Source organism: Nycticebus coucang, chromosome 12 (assembly GCF_027406575.1).
Source record: "Nycticebus coucang isolate mNycCou1 chromosome 12, mNycCou1.pri, whole genome shotgun sequence".
Lineage (NCBI taxonomy): Eukaryota > Metazoa > Chordata > Mammalia > Primates > Lorisidae > Nycticebus > Nycticebus coucang.
The window spans coordinates 6,858,664-6,873,295 of record NC_069791.1 but is presented as its reverse complement, the minus strand read 5'-3'; the positions used below and the strand labels follow the sequence as shown (position 1 = coordinate 6,873,295).

The 14,632-nt window shown below is 42.4% G+C and overlaps 1 long non-coding RNA gene across 1 annotated transcript; it reads right to left on the bottom strand.

Annotated features, from left to right (window-relative positions):
- Nucleotides 1-867: 867 nt before the first annotated feature.
- On the bottom strand, nt 868-12,442 carry LOC128560889 (uncharacterized). Its single transcript, XR_008373175.1, has 4 exons — nt 12,345-12,442; nt 12,049-12,121; nt 9,705-9,815; nt 868-1,013 (listed from the first exon to the last, which is right to left on the bottom strand). It is a non-coding gene; the product is annotated as an uncharacterized LOC128560889 (long non-coding RNA).
- Nucleotides 12,443-14,632: the final 2,190 nt, after the last annotated feature.

The window sequence follows — 14,632 nt, the reverse complement described above, 5'->3', positions numbered from 1 at the left end:
GTGGACAAGGCTTTATTTATACAGGATCTTAACAAGGTTGCATAAATCTTAGCACATGAGGTAGAGATCAGCCTTCAAGAGGAGAAACTGTGTGCTTGCTGATAACAAAGAAAGCATGCATGGGCTACATGACTTCTGGCAGGTGGAAAGAATATTGTTAAAGGAGAAGTGGTTGGGGGTCACTCTTTGAGTGTCTCCTAGGCCAGGGGTCCTGCCTCCCACAGCCCCCTCCCCGCAGCTAAGCGCTGTTTAGTTCACTTTTTCTATTTCTTTCTTTCCTCCCTCCCTCCCTCCTTCCTTCCTTCCTTTTTTTTTTTTCTAACATTTTAAGAACTTCTTGATTATTTCCTGTAGTGCTGTTAACAAACAGATCAAAAATAGACTACCTTGAGTAGCCGTTATTTAGATTTCAGTCTTTGTATTAATGTCAAATATGTGAAAATATGTAAGTACTTGATGGGAAAAACAAATGTTTGCTGATGAAATTGGACAGCAGCATGGGAGGTCAGGGAACCTGGGTCTTGGTTTAGACTCGGCCACTAAACAGCTGCCTGACTTGAAGTGAATCATTTAATTTCTTGATTTTCCTGTTTACAAAATGAGGAAAAGTTCTGGATTAATTATCGTAATAAAATGTAACAAATTTGAAGGAACTGAGGGCAGTTAAATGTTACATTCTCAAGTCTCCATCTGCAGTGTCAGCATATTCAAAGTGACTATTGATTAAATAAGGGGACAGGCACTAAATGAGGTAATTTTGTAGTTTAATTTGTATAGCGCCATCTTTCATCCACTGGATATTTCCTCTTTAAACCCACATTTTGATATTCCAAAGAATCTCATTCTCACGTCCATAGCTTGCCTTCACTGATTATAATAATGTTCTGAGGTTTAACCTGTGAGTTAACACATGCCGGCTGAAACAGTCAGTATGTCCAGGTCACCTGTACGAGGAATTATGACAACATCCATTTCTCTTTTGTTCAAAGCCAGAAGACCGAGCCGTCTTTAATCTGCAAGAGAATACATTAAAATTTGACAACGTTTTCTATAATACTATGTGTGGTAAAACCTGACTCATTTAACTCAATTTTTACTCATGACAAAGACCACACAAATAAGAGTTGCAGATGTTTAACGAGAGTTCAAACAAGATCGTTTCCACGAAGTGAATACAAGGAGGTGGACAGCACAAAGAAATGAAGGAAAGGCATTTTTGTTCTGGGAAAAAAAAAAAACCCAGTATTTCAAGTGAATTATTTTGGGAAAGCTTACAACATTACAAAAACTAACATATGTAAATTCATTTCATTTTAAACAGAGATATTATTCAATAAGCTGGGCAGCTAATGCCGTTCTAACTTGAGGAGGGGGGTTTCCCTGGGGTTTTGTGTGTTGAGTGTGTGAGAGAGAGAGAGAGCTGGCATTATCGTCCTTCACCTCCCTCCCCTCCTGTCAGTGATCTGTCCATCCTCTAGGACCTAAAAACCTCCAGGTTTACCACACTGGAGTCTCCCTTCAGCATCCCAGATGCCTCCACCATGTAGAGGTCCCTGGTCACCTTTCCAACTCCTTTTCCCCGAACTCTCTGCCTGCAACATCCTCTCAGTCAAAGCTGATTGTGCTCCCAGATGGCTTCTCTTAAGACTCACCCTATTTCTCTGCTCTTATCTTTCCATCTAGAGCCTTTGTTTAAATTGCCCCATTACTCATATCCAATTTAAATTTGAACTTACCAAGCTGTTATAGGGTTTTTTTTTTTTTTTTTTTTTTGGTTTTTTTGACAGCTGTATTTTGATAGAGCAGGTGCTCAAATAAATATTTGTTGAGTTAAATGATTGAAATACAACCTGCCAGAGGTGGGCGGTTGCTGTTTTCCTCAGGTCTAATTCTTAAGACTTCAGTGAGATGTGGAATGTGCTTGCTTGTTCTTTAGACTCACAAAGCACTTTCTTTGAACCTGTCTTGTGACATTTATCACTTAGCTTCATGTTTAAAACACAGATCTTGTTGTTAGAAGTTTAAGCCGTGGCTCCTGCCTAGGTGTATAATCTTGAACAAGTTGCTTAATTTCTCGAGGACTTGATATTTTCTGTTAAGTGAGGATGGTCTTGTCTGCCTCAGACACTTTCAGGAAGACTATGTGCCACAGTACGTATGAACAATGCTTTGGTTTGGGTAAGAGTTAAATAATAACAATAGCAAACACTCAGACAGTACTCATGTGGCAAGCCCTGCTCTGAATTCTGAAATACTAGTCCTTTGGGAGATGGAGGCAGGAGAATCACTTGGGGCAAAGCGTTTGAGACCAGACTGAGCAACGTAGTGAGACCACGGTCTCTATGACAAAAGAGCAAATTAGCCAGGTGCAGGGGCCAGTCTCAGTTATCTGGGAGGCTGAGGCAGGAGGATCACTTGAGCCCAGAAGTTTGAGGTTACCAGCCTGGGCAACAGAGGGAGACCCTGCCTAAAAAAAAAAAAGTCCTTCGAAGTCCACAGACCTGGCAAGAGGGAAGACACAGGACTAAAACCAGGCGTCTGGCTGTCAGCCTGCAGGTACTTGTGGCCTTTCTTTATTCTTAGTGAGCCTGGAAGAAAGACTCAAAACCCCTGGATTTCATTTCTAGATTGTCAGCAGCTATTTACTCTGGGGAGTCACTCATTTGTCTTCCCAGCATCCTTTTCCTTTGGAATTGCCCCTCTCCCAACCTGTTCCAGAAGGACTGCCAGTCGCACGGCCACCAGGTTCCCAACTGTCAGCCTTCCAGAGTTTTTCCCCCAAACAGTGACTTATCTGTAGTTGAGCATATCAGCTAAGCAGGATTAGAATATTGTGTATGTGTAAGCTGTATGGAACTGGGGAAGCGTGCCATTTGTATTTTAAAAATGCATAAACTGAAAGAATCATGAAGGCATAAAGCTGCCAGGGCCAATCTCTGCCACCAGATGGGGAGAATCTGCTTGAGACTGAATCCAACCCAAAGCAAGCAGAGATGTGACGTTTGGATTTGCAGTAGGGAAGCAGGGAGAGAGAGAATGAGTAATGACCATTGTTACAATTATTTTGGTACCTGGATTCAGCTATCTCTGAGGTCAGTCTACCTGTATACTCTTTAGTTTTGTGATCCAATAAAATCCTTTTCCTCTTACTCACACATAAAGAGATGATTTCCCTTTAAACTATAACATTCTGTAACCCTATGTTTCATTATGTCATCACAGTTCTAAAGGAATATGTTTTTTGAATAGTCAATACATACTTTAAAAAATAAATTGAATTGTTCAACCTGCAATTCAGGATAAAAATGGGGGTCAGGAGCATGTATTTCAAGTACGTTTTCTAGGTTCCTGGAGATTGATGACTTTGATGGTGATCTAAAGTAATGTACAGTCAACGTTTCACTGGCTTCGATATTCTTCTTTAAGCAGCCTACTGCTCCCAGACCTTGCTGGGAAAGTCAGCTCTCGCTAGAGGACTGATGTGAATTAAGAGGGGTTTCCTGGGCACAGAGAGGAATCTGGTCCTGGAATCAATAAGCAAAACAAAAGATGGAATTGTTGGAGGATGAGTAGGGTATAAAAGGAATTTCCACTTGTTGCATCTACACAATGATATAGAAAGTTCAAAGGGAAGGAAAGAGCGGAAGGGCTCCCTCACTCTGGGTTGGATCCATTTTATGTTGGTTACACCTCGACTCACAACCACCCACACCCACTCCACAATTTCATATTTATAGAGATGAAAAGATACTGTAATGTGTGAGCAACTCATAAAGATGCTAAGAAACTGCTTTCAATTTTGTAAATACGTATAATATATGCTTACTACTTCTCACATCCAAATGTATTCATTGACCGAGAACCACATGGTGTGATCTTCTCAGTAATCACCCACAAATTGAGTCATCTCAAAAGAAAGCGAGCTCTCTCAAATCCCTCCTATTTGCCAGGAGGTATGCTAAATGCTTTATGCATTATCTCATAATCCTCGGAGCAGAGATAACAAGACAAATAATATCATCACCCCTATTTTAGACATGGAGAAATTGAGATATAAAGGGTTTAAACAACTTTCTCTAAGCCTCACGTCCAGGACGTAGTGCAAGTCTTTCTGGCTTTAAGTGATCACCTTTACTCACCATATTAGCTGCTCCTCCCAGATCTAATTAATTTTAATGATAAAACAACAGACATTCCCTGCCCCCCCCTCCGCCAAAGAGAAAGCAAACAGTTGAGCTGAGAAAGTGTAAATTGTGGGAATAAGAAACGGGGAGTAAGATGGGGTACATGGAGAAAAAGAGTCAAATTATAAACATTTAGGGGGCTAATACTGGGGAAAAGAAAAATAAATTCTTTCTATTTACTGTGACTCGGCTCATTTCATGCAAATTCTTTGTTTATCATGAACTCATAGTTTCGTAGCTGAACCCGCTTGGCTGCTAGCGTCCTCCTTAGAGCTCTGCCAGACAGGAGTGGCCGCGCTGCCAGCCATGGCGAGGCAGGGCCTGCTGCAGCCTGCCAGGGGGGCTGCCGAACCCAGCAGCAGATTAGTGCTTCCTGCAGAAGCTTTCTGAGAAGAAACGTGCCCAGATTGTTTGTATATGACTAGCTTATGTTTCCATGATGCCTTGGGCCATGGCTTTTGAGGGGTCACTTCATTTCATGGACATTTTTCTGACTCTGTAGGGAATTTTCGCATCCACACAGCAGTGCTTACGGAAACAATGACATTTGATTTTTAGGCGGAAGACAGATTGTTTATTAGGGGCTTACAGAAAGGACTTTTCCAAGTCATGTGAAAGATGAGGGCAGAGTTTGGTCCGAGGTCCTTCTGTGTATTGCGCTGGGGAAACAAAATGGTCCTCAGTAGGGGACAAAGCTTCAGGGCCTTAGAAATGTGAGGTGTTTAGGACGGTGAGCAGAGAATGCCCGTTAGCACATGACCGGCACTGGCTGCTCACATCTGTCTGTGGCTCAAGCAGAAACAGTGACGGAGTCTGTCAGAGCTAGAGATTGGTTCCTGATGGCTCACCCCAAATAATAATACAAACTTTGGGGAACAGCATCAGTGAAATGGCTCATATGGTTCCTTTTTCTGACGTCATTGAAGAGCTGATTCAACATGGCTGAACCTTGTCACATTTTTGGCTCCAACATCTCTTTAAAAGCTCAGAAGATGCAACGTTTCCTGACACCAAGTTTAACGTATTTGTTACTTAAGTGTCTGTCTACAATAAACTGAGTTATGTGAAACATACTTGACATTTTAACCCAGCAAGGGTGTTACTATATCTGGACATTATACTTTGTATTTTTATTAACAACAGTTACTGAAAGCTTTCTATGTGTTAGATACACAGTGTACTTTACTCTCTGTGGATCATTTAGTCCATTTGATTTCTTTGCTGTCTCCCTTCACTAGAATGTAACTCCATGAAAGGAGGTAGGTTCGTCTCTTTTATCCATTGCTAAATCTGAAGCACTTACAATCATGATTGGCTCGGTTTGGTGTCTAATAAATAAGTTTTGCATAAATGAACAGGGTGCTAAGGGTTATAGGCACATGTCTTTGTATCTTCATATCAACCCACATAAGCATGTCATGTTTCCTTTTCCACGTTACTGGTAAGAAAAACGGAGCTTTGAGAATTTGAATAGATTTGTCAAGGCCATATAGCAGGTAAATGGCAAAGTACGAATTGAGCTGCGGGACACTGTCTCTGAACTCCATGTCTCCAATCCTTGGTCATGTCCTCCTGAGCATTTCCACAGAAAGCAGAGTCCCCAGGACTAAGGTGTCTGGCCCTCCTCCGCCTGGAGGGCGTCCCAGTGAGGAGGAGGGGTTGCATGGGCCTTAGAATTCAAAAGTCATATTTTGGTTGCAGCCATCATTGTTGTTTGGAGGGCCCAGGCTGGATTCGAACCCGCCACTCAGGTGTATGTGGCTGGTGCTTTAGCCATTTGAGCCACAGGCGCCGAGCCAAAAGTCATATTTTGATGGCATTTCTGGGATGCATCACATTCTTTGCCACCTTGTCGGACTGTGGGAAAGGGAGGACAGACGTCGTCACCACTTTGGGGTTTCTCTTACACCTGTCGGACAGGCGGTGAAGCAGCTACGTGCGAGGAACAGCCAGGCCCCTCGCGAAACATTAAGAAATCACTCATCCTCCCGTCTCCTGATTTCTTCATCTGCCTGGGTGTGTCTTATGTTCTTGAAAATGCACAGGTTTGAACAGAGCGTATATGTGGTTTGGGTTTAAAGGGGAAGGAGAGAAGAGAAGAGAGTTCAAGAAAAAACAAGGCAAATAGAGATTACGCCTCCAACAAGGGAAACATAAAGTTATAAAAACAAATGTTAAAACTGACTCCAACTGACACATCCATTACAAGTTACTCTCTTTCTAAAACAGAAGGAAAATGTACCATCACATTGGCACCAAAATGTGCTACCAAGTCGCCTAGAATCCGGGTCCTGGGAGGGATCCCAGCCTCTTGCTGCTGTCATCCTGACCTACCCGCTGGTCTTACGCTCTGGGTCATTTTGTCACAGTGCCTTTTGTTATGGTTTTGCCTCTCGTAGGGTAAGTGTGGGAGATGATTCAGACATGGTAAGATACATTTTATGGGCTAGGATAAAAAAGCATGACACGTATCCCTAACCAACATGCTTCTCCTGTAGAGAAGAGAGTTTGCCCAGGATTCTGGGTTGAAAAGTGCTGTGAACATTCACTAAGGAAGGACTGATGTCCTTCATCTCTTGGTGACCTGCTTCATCTCTTTGGTGACCAAGACATAGTTCTGCTATTATCTGTGACCTTTTATGCTAATTAAACCTAAACTGAGTAGTTAAAACCCTTCTCTTGCTCAGTGTTCTGAAAATAGGGTGTGCAGGTGAGAGGGGGTGAGAAAGGAAAGGGGAGACTTGACGAAGTTTATTTTTTCCACTTCCCCAAAACTGCTAATGCTGCGAGTGGTGGCATGCTAGAGTTCTCTGACTGCCCCAGCTGCCCAGAGCTTTTAAAAATAATGTGCTTGAGTCCACCCCAAACAAATTAAATCAATCTCTAAGAGTGAGGATTGGGCGTTGGCATTCTGGAAAAGCTCTTTAGGTAAATTGCCACATTTGTGTAGCTAGGGCTGTGGCCCCAGCTGGCGTGGAATAAGGGGCCGTGGCCTTCAGAGTCTGCGTTTGAATTCCAAGCACGCCACTTTTTGTGCTAAGTGACATTGGGCAAGTTTTTCAAGTTTCCTGAACTCATGTTCTCACCTCGCACACAGTGCCTTCATAAGAGCATCCTTTAAAGATAACATGAAAAAACACAGTTGTATAGTTAGTATGGGGCCTAGAGTATAAGTGGTGTCTAATGAGTAAGGGCGATTATCACTGTCATCATCATTAATAGGCTTTGGAGAGCCCATCATTTCCATATGCAGACACTGCACAGCCTTGGAGGAAAGTAGACACCCAGTGGAGGCCACTCCGGCCACCTGCTCTTTGTCAGATGGAATATGGTACTCTGATCATTTCTGCTGCGTTATCCAATTTTATTTTGAACCACAGTTCTGCAACAATTGAAACTATCCCAACAGGTTTGTACTAATGGATAAAAAAGTTCTTCACGTTAAGATAGTTTTCCCAACATTGAGATTTAGTTTATTCAATTTAATTCTGATTCTACTATTCTTTTAGTTGCATCTTTCTAATGTGTTGAAAATCTTAAAGCATTTACATTATTCTATGGTGGATTTGTTTTTCATCTCCTTCTGGTAAGATTAAGAGCTAATTTTTCTTTGTAATGTCATCAAAACAAATAGGAAGCCATGGCACATTTTTGTCTTTAAATCACAACTTTTTCTTCAATCCATTGCCATGAATTCTGCCCTCCTCTATGCAAACCAGCCTTCTCACCAGCTACAGAATTACAGACTGGATTACAGACCCATCACTAAAACTGCTTGAAACCCAAAGTATTGTTCACTGGGGATGAGATGCACAATAGTCTTGCACAAAATAAATGCCCACATGGCTCCTTAATTGAGGGGCAATGCTCTACTGTTTAAAAGAAACAAAATAGTTCTCCTAAAAATGACGTGTGTGCTAAAAATCTGCAAATGCATCAAGGAGAAAGGTTAATCCCTGTTTTCCATATTCTAGAAAGGCAGATATACTATGACTTGGGTGGATGGCACCATCATTCTCACAGGCTCTGTGTCTTGGCATAATTTATGACTCGTGTAAACTCAATGGCTTAGCTAGGCCCACCTCCTCCATGTAAGGCCTCCACTGAAATCTCTCTCCAGCGTTTTGCTTTACTGAGTCACCAGCCTCGTCCTCATCTTCATTGCCCTCTGCCTCTTTACCTTTAGTCTCTGCACCTGCAAACACGTCTGGTGAGTGTTCATGTTCACGTTCATCTGTCTGATGAACCCAGACAGCCATCTTGGTCTTTTCTTTTCCCTGTTTCTTTGTATTTCTCATAAAGCCCAAATTGCATTGAGTGAGTGGAAAGGGTTCAGCATCCTTGAGTGTGGAGATGAAGAGCTCTGGGTTGGCTCTGTGGCTTCTTGCTGTGTAAAGGTCCGTATATTCTTCTTCTTCTCTAAGTCTGTTTTGTTGTACGTAAGATAAGAATTAACCTTAGGGTTCAAATAAGCATGAAAGTTCTGCAAATCACCTGGTGCAGTGTCTGGCTCCCAGGAAGAGCTCAGCTGACATCGGCTACTCCTCCACCCTGACGAGCTTCCCGATCCCTCTCCAGCGATGGTTCCGTCACTCATCCTGGTCCGCTGTCCCTGCACACAGGTGCCTCCATCCCCTTGTGTCTATGCCTTTGACCATCTGTATTTAGGGAGCTCTCTGTTATGTTTTCTCTTAGTTCCTTGCTCACATTTTCCTGAGAATTCCAGTCGAAATTTATCAGCAACTCCCTCCCATAACCGTGTCATACCTCCACCGTGACCTCCTCATCTGCCTGGAGCTGCATCCCCTATTGGCATTTGCAGCATCTCCCAACCCCGAAGGGCAGGGACAGGGCCTTTCTTACCTCTGTCTGCACCTGCCTGTCTCAGCTACACCTGCCAGAGGGCCCAATTTGTGTGGAAAGGGAAACTCAAATGCTTAGTGAACATATGAATGGCTTAATAAATTCTTTGTATGTTCGAAACCATAAAACATTGTCACATGGAGGATGGTAATATGATTATCACTGATTATGTAACTAGAAAAATTACTCAAGTCCACCACTAAGTTCTCAGAGCAGTAGGATGAATAAAAGTGCTCACGTCTCAGAAGCTGTTGTGAAAGCCTTTCACAGGTCTTGGGGACCACAGCACACCCAGGAAGCTCACAAAGGACGTTAAGATTAAGCAGCCGAAGAAAATACTAAAGTCAAGTTGTTGAGATGCAAGTTTATGTGCTCCTGACCCAGAGAATAGTTCATTTAGTTGTGGCGATTCCGGCCCAGGGAGGCATAGAGGATTTTCTCCTTAATAAACAGTGAGAATGAAGGATAGTGGAGAAAAGGAGAGAATTCTAAAATTAACAAAGTCCAACATCTATCTATCTGCCTCCATTGCTTGCATTTATTTTTTCGTTTGCTTACACATGTTTCACGTGTAACAGATCTGTGTAAATACTGTGTGCTGACTATAGAGCATTAAACATCAGACTTACTACAGCAGCCACCAATGTCATAACTCACCTGTGGAATTACTGAGGACAAGACAGTCTCCCAGCAAGCCTGGAAATCTCTGGTGACTTGGAAGGCAAGCCACCAAGTAACTCAGTAATCCTGGAGGAGCCAAGTTCAGTCCTGTAGTGGTAAGGCTGATGTTAAACATTAAGCATTTTATGGCAGTTCCTTGAAGGATTAGTGGAGAAAAACTGGATGTAGTATTTTTGGAGATCATTTCCCTTACCGCCCTTGAAGATCATTTCCTTGAGCACATACACTGTTGGCACCTATGAGATCATTTCCCTGAGCACGCAGCCCCTGCATGTCTTTGCTTAGTAATCTTTCCGCCTATTATGTATCTTCTCAACAAAAGGACTCTGTGAGAAGTGCTCGGGGCTGTCCTGCACCTGTGGTCAGCCTCACCTCTGCAGCCTGTACTGTCAATCGTGTCTCCTGTGATCGTTTCTGCTGCATGACAGCTGACTGTGTGTGTCATGGCTCTCTGCCACCATTTATTTGATAATGAACTTTGGTTTCTCCATTTAAATGGGACATTGGCACTAGATTGTTTATCACAACTCAGTTTATTTTTTATTTATTTATTTTTATTAAACCATAGCTGTGTACATTAGTATGATTGTGGGGCACCATTCCTTTTGGAAAGAGATATGGAGAACACTTAGAGATCTAAAAATAGATCTGCCATTCAATCCTGTAATCCCCCTATTGGGCATATACCCAGAAGACCAAAAATCACACCATAACAAAGATATTTGTATCAGAATATTTATTGCAGCCCTATTCATAATTGCTAAGTCATGGAAAAAGCCAAAGTGCCCATTGATCCACGAATGGATTAATAAATTGTGGTATATGTACACCATGGAATATTATGCAGCCTTAAAGAAAGATGGAGACTTTACCTCTTTCATGTTTACATGGATGGAGCCTGGAACATATTCTTCTTAGCAAAGTGTCACAACTCAGTTTAAAATCACCAACACGTGGCATCAATCCAAGTGCCCATCAACCCAAGAATAAATTAATAAAGCATGGTATATGTTATACCATGGAATACTATTTTAGCCATAAAAAGATAGAGAATTTACCTCCTTTGTATTAACCTGGATGGAGTTGGAGAACATTGTCTTCAATAAAGTATCACAAGAATGGACAAGAAAGTATCCAAGGTACTCAATATAATATGAAACCAGTAGAGGAACTAACACACCCACACAAGAGAAAAGCCCAATTTAATTCAAATTAGGGGTGAGGGGTATAGAGGAGGGGGGAAGGGATCTCTCACCTAATGGGCACAAAGTCAGGGCACACGGCATCCCTCCTGGGCGAGGGACACAACTACAACAGGGACCTCACCTAACAAATGCAAACATTGTAACCTAATGGCTCGTACCCTCACATTAATCTGAAATTTTAAAAAATGTTGAAAGCAGTAAATAATTGTAATCAAGCAAAAGTTGTTTAGAGAATAAGGTGACCAGCCATCCCAGTTTGCCAGGGATAGGGACGTTTTCTGGGACATCGGACTTTTCAGTGTTAAAACTGGGAAAGTCTTTGGCAAAGTGGAAAGCTAAAAGATTTTTCACCATTTCAGAGAGAAATATCAGATACTGTTCCTTTCCACAACGTGCTTACATTCTACGTGAGGAAATAGGATGCATGAACCCCAATACAGAACAATCCAAGAAAGAGTGAACTCTAGCCTAGACACGGGGTGGGGCCAAGTTTCAGAACTGAGAGGGGGAGGGGCTGGTGAAGGGGAAGCTTCTTTGCAAAGATGAGCCCAGAGTGAGAATGCCCAGACAGACAGAAGCCTGGAAACTCAAGAAGAGAGGCATGTGGGATAAATGAAGAAATAGCGTGAAATTCAGCAACCTTACTGGGGGCTGGCAGGGAGGGAGCTGGGGTGCTGTAGAAATTTGCACGGACACAAACGAAATAAAGTCTGGAAAGTGAGCAACATGGGGTGGCTGCTGTCTGGCCTCCCAAGTTTGCTTGAATAATTGAGCAATGGCTCCAGCTAAGATTTACATTTGATTATTCACATTTCTCAAAAGGATAATTGATGCTTCTGGTGGAATAAACCGTCATATGTGTTAGTAATACACATATGTGTTTAAATGGAATGACGGTTATGCAATGAGTCAGAGGGGAAGACAACTTTTATCCTGACTTGTTTTGTGCAGGGAAACACTCTATATAGCAAAACTGAAATGCTTCAGTGAAGAAAATAAATAACAGTTCTTTCCAAATAGATGTTGCCCTTTCTCTGATATTGGCAGCCCCCAAAGTTTGGCATCTGGGAAGCACCCTCTCCATTTATTTTATTGTTTCTTAGCAAGTTACTTACCTTCAATTTTTAGCAGCTGCATTATTTTTCTAATCCTTCTCAATTAACATGCCCTCTGCTTCATCAAAGGACTCTGAAATAGAAGAGAAAGTTACATGGGGATGACACACCATCTTTCCTGAAGGATAATTTTCCTGTCAAAAACTCAGAAGGAAGAATGTGAGCTATTTTTTTTCTTCACTTGTTGCCAGCCTCTACTTAGCATTCATGCATTTTCTGTAACTGCTTTTGCTTTAATATGAACCCTGTAAAATGTTCTTCTTCTTCTTTTTTTTCCTTGCCATTCCTTCCCTCACCTCAAAAGCAAGCCCTTCTGTTCACAGGGAAAGAGAACTCGGCCTCTCAGAGTAAACAGGCCCTGCTGAGCAGAGTCCTGGGCCTCTGGAAAGCCCAGCCCTTCAGAAGGAAATCAGATCCTTGGGCGAAAAAGATGAAGAAAAAAGAGCAGCTGTTAAAACACTTAGTCTGTTTTTCCGCTCAGCCCCTGCTGGTCCCTCGCTTCTGGGCTCTCTCTCCCACATGTGATCTTTTCCATGCCCCCGAGAATGTGCTGGGGAGGCAGCCCCTCGGAGTGGGGCGAGCGGGGACCGAGGCCGTCCCCAGCCTGCATCCTCGCAGCCATCCTCGGCCTCCTGCCCTCCTGCTCGCTGCATTCCTGGAGGACAGTTGAAAGATTGATTGGATGGTTTTTTGGCAGCTATTTGCAAAGCCTACAGCCACAGCTTGGTTTAATTAGGGAATCAGAGCATTTCTTTTATGTAGGTCACATTAGGTTTTGATTCCAGATCTCATATAACCATAACCTTTCTGAAAAGTCAGAATTCCACATACAATTGTGAGCTTTTTTAAAAAGTCCCCCCCACCAATTCTCACTAATTGTGTATGCTAGTGTAATCATTTTCTCTCTGTTTTTGTCTCATTATCCAAGTGAGAGTGGTATTCTACTTTTCTTCCAGGAAGCTCTTGTGCACAGCAAATACTCTGTAGCCAGAAGATAAAATTATTAGCAGGGATCAGGGTGGTGGGAGGGTGGGCCGCTTGTTTCTATTTTTAACTTTTGCACCCAAAAGATTTAATGGGTTCCCTTTTTATAGAATCTAATAGTTAAGGACCTATTTGGAGAGAATGTAAAGATAATTACCCTGGCTAATCTTTGAGATACAATTAGAAATAAATACCTGGTAGTGAGCGAGACGGCAGACTGGACATTGTCACGACATTTCGTGAACCGAAACCCCACATTCAATATTCTCAGGTTATAAGCAGCCCTTCGGAAACCTTGTCTAAAGAATTTACACACAGAGCGCTGCTTGGTAGGTAGCAACGGACAGCTACCAAGACTTACGGAGGCCTGAGTGATGAGCATGGAGTCTGGTATTGCCTTAGAAAATATCTTAACTAACATCTATACTATGTCTACACATAATTTTTCATGAAAGGCAAAATATATATAGTTGTATATGTATTTTGTATAATTTTATTATAAAAATATATGTAGACATAATAAGTATATATATATACAACTATATATATTTTGCCTTTCATAAATGTGTGATAATTAGGGCATGAGTGATTTAAACTGCTCTGCAGGTGCTGTGTTACATGTGTACTTCTGCTTATAGGAAGGTTGAAGTTTTAGCAGTCAAATAAAATGTAAATACTAAATAGTCAAAAAAGAGCAAGATAGATACTTTCACCACCTCTGGAAAATAAATTTCAGAGCGTGTGTTGGTACGGGCCATGTGTACTTGACTGACTAATGTGGGTTCCTGTCTGCTGTCACCCACAGGTGATTAATTAGGCTGCTCTGGGAGTATCATGCAAACAAGGGGACAGATGGTGCAGGCTCTCGGTAGTGTGAGGCAGTGTCCTGTTTACGATTTCTGGGTGGTTAAATGAGGGGCACTGTGAAACGCTGACATGAAATCCAACGAGGCATTGCAAGTTGTGCACCTCTCGAAATGCGAAGAGGGGCTATTATCCCTCAAAAGGCTGCAGGTCCGACCAATTTCAACTTGTTAAAAGCAGCTGGAAGGAGATGTCTGTCAATGGAGGTGTCTCCTCTCTTGGAGAAACTCAGACATCTGGGCTCATTATTTTCAGAATGAAAAGGGAACCACAGCTGTCTGGTCCGATGCATTTGATTAAACTGCTAAACAGAGGGTCCAAGAGATGTCGAGGAAGCTGCAGTTGAGTTTCGGAGCCAATCATTGCAGAGCTTCCACTGACTTTCCACACTTCCCTCTGGGCAGGAAGCATCACAAAATAGGACTCACCCTGAGATCTCTGGCATGATTATTGTTGGAACCACATCACTGAAATCGCCTGTGTCAGGATATTTTACTCCTAGTCTCCCCGCCTACGGCTCTCACCTCCATGAATAATATCCAAGAAGAATAAGACTAATTCATTGTGGTTTTAAATTGCCCAAGACAAAACTTGGTGTTACATTTTAGAGGAGGAGTTAGCGCTGGTGTTTGCTATGTAGAAAGGGTGGAGTTTCTCTATCACCAAATGAAATTTAAGTAGCCAGAGTTCCCTTCTGCAATCTTAAGTCCTTTAAGAAAAGGCGTCTTGACGGTAG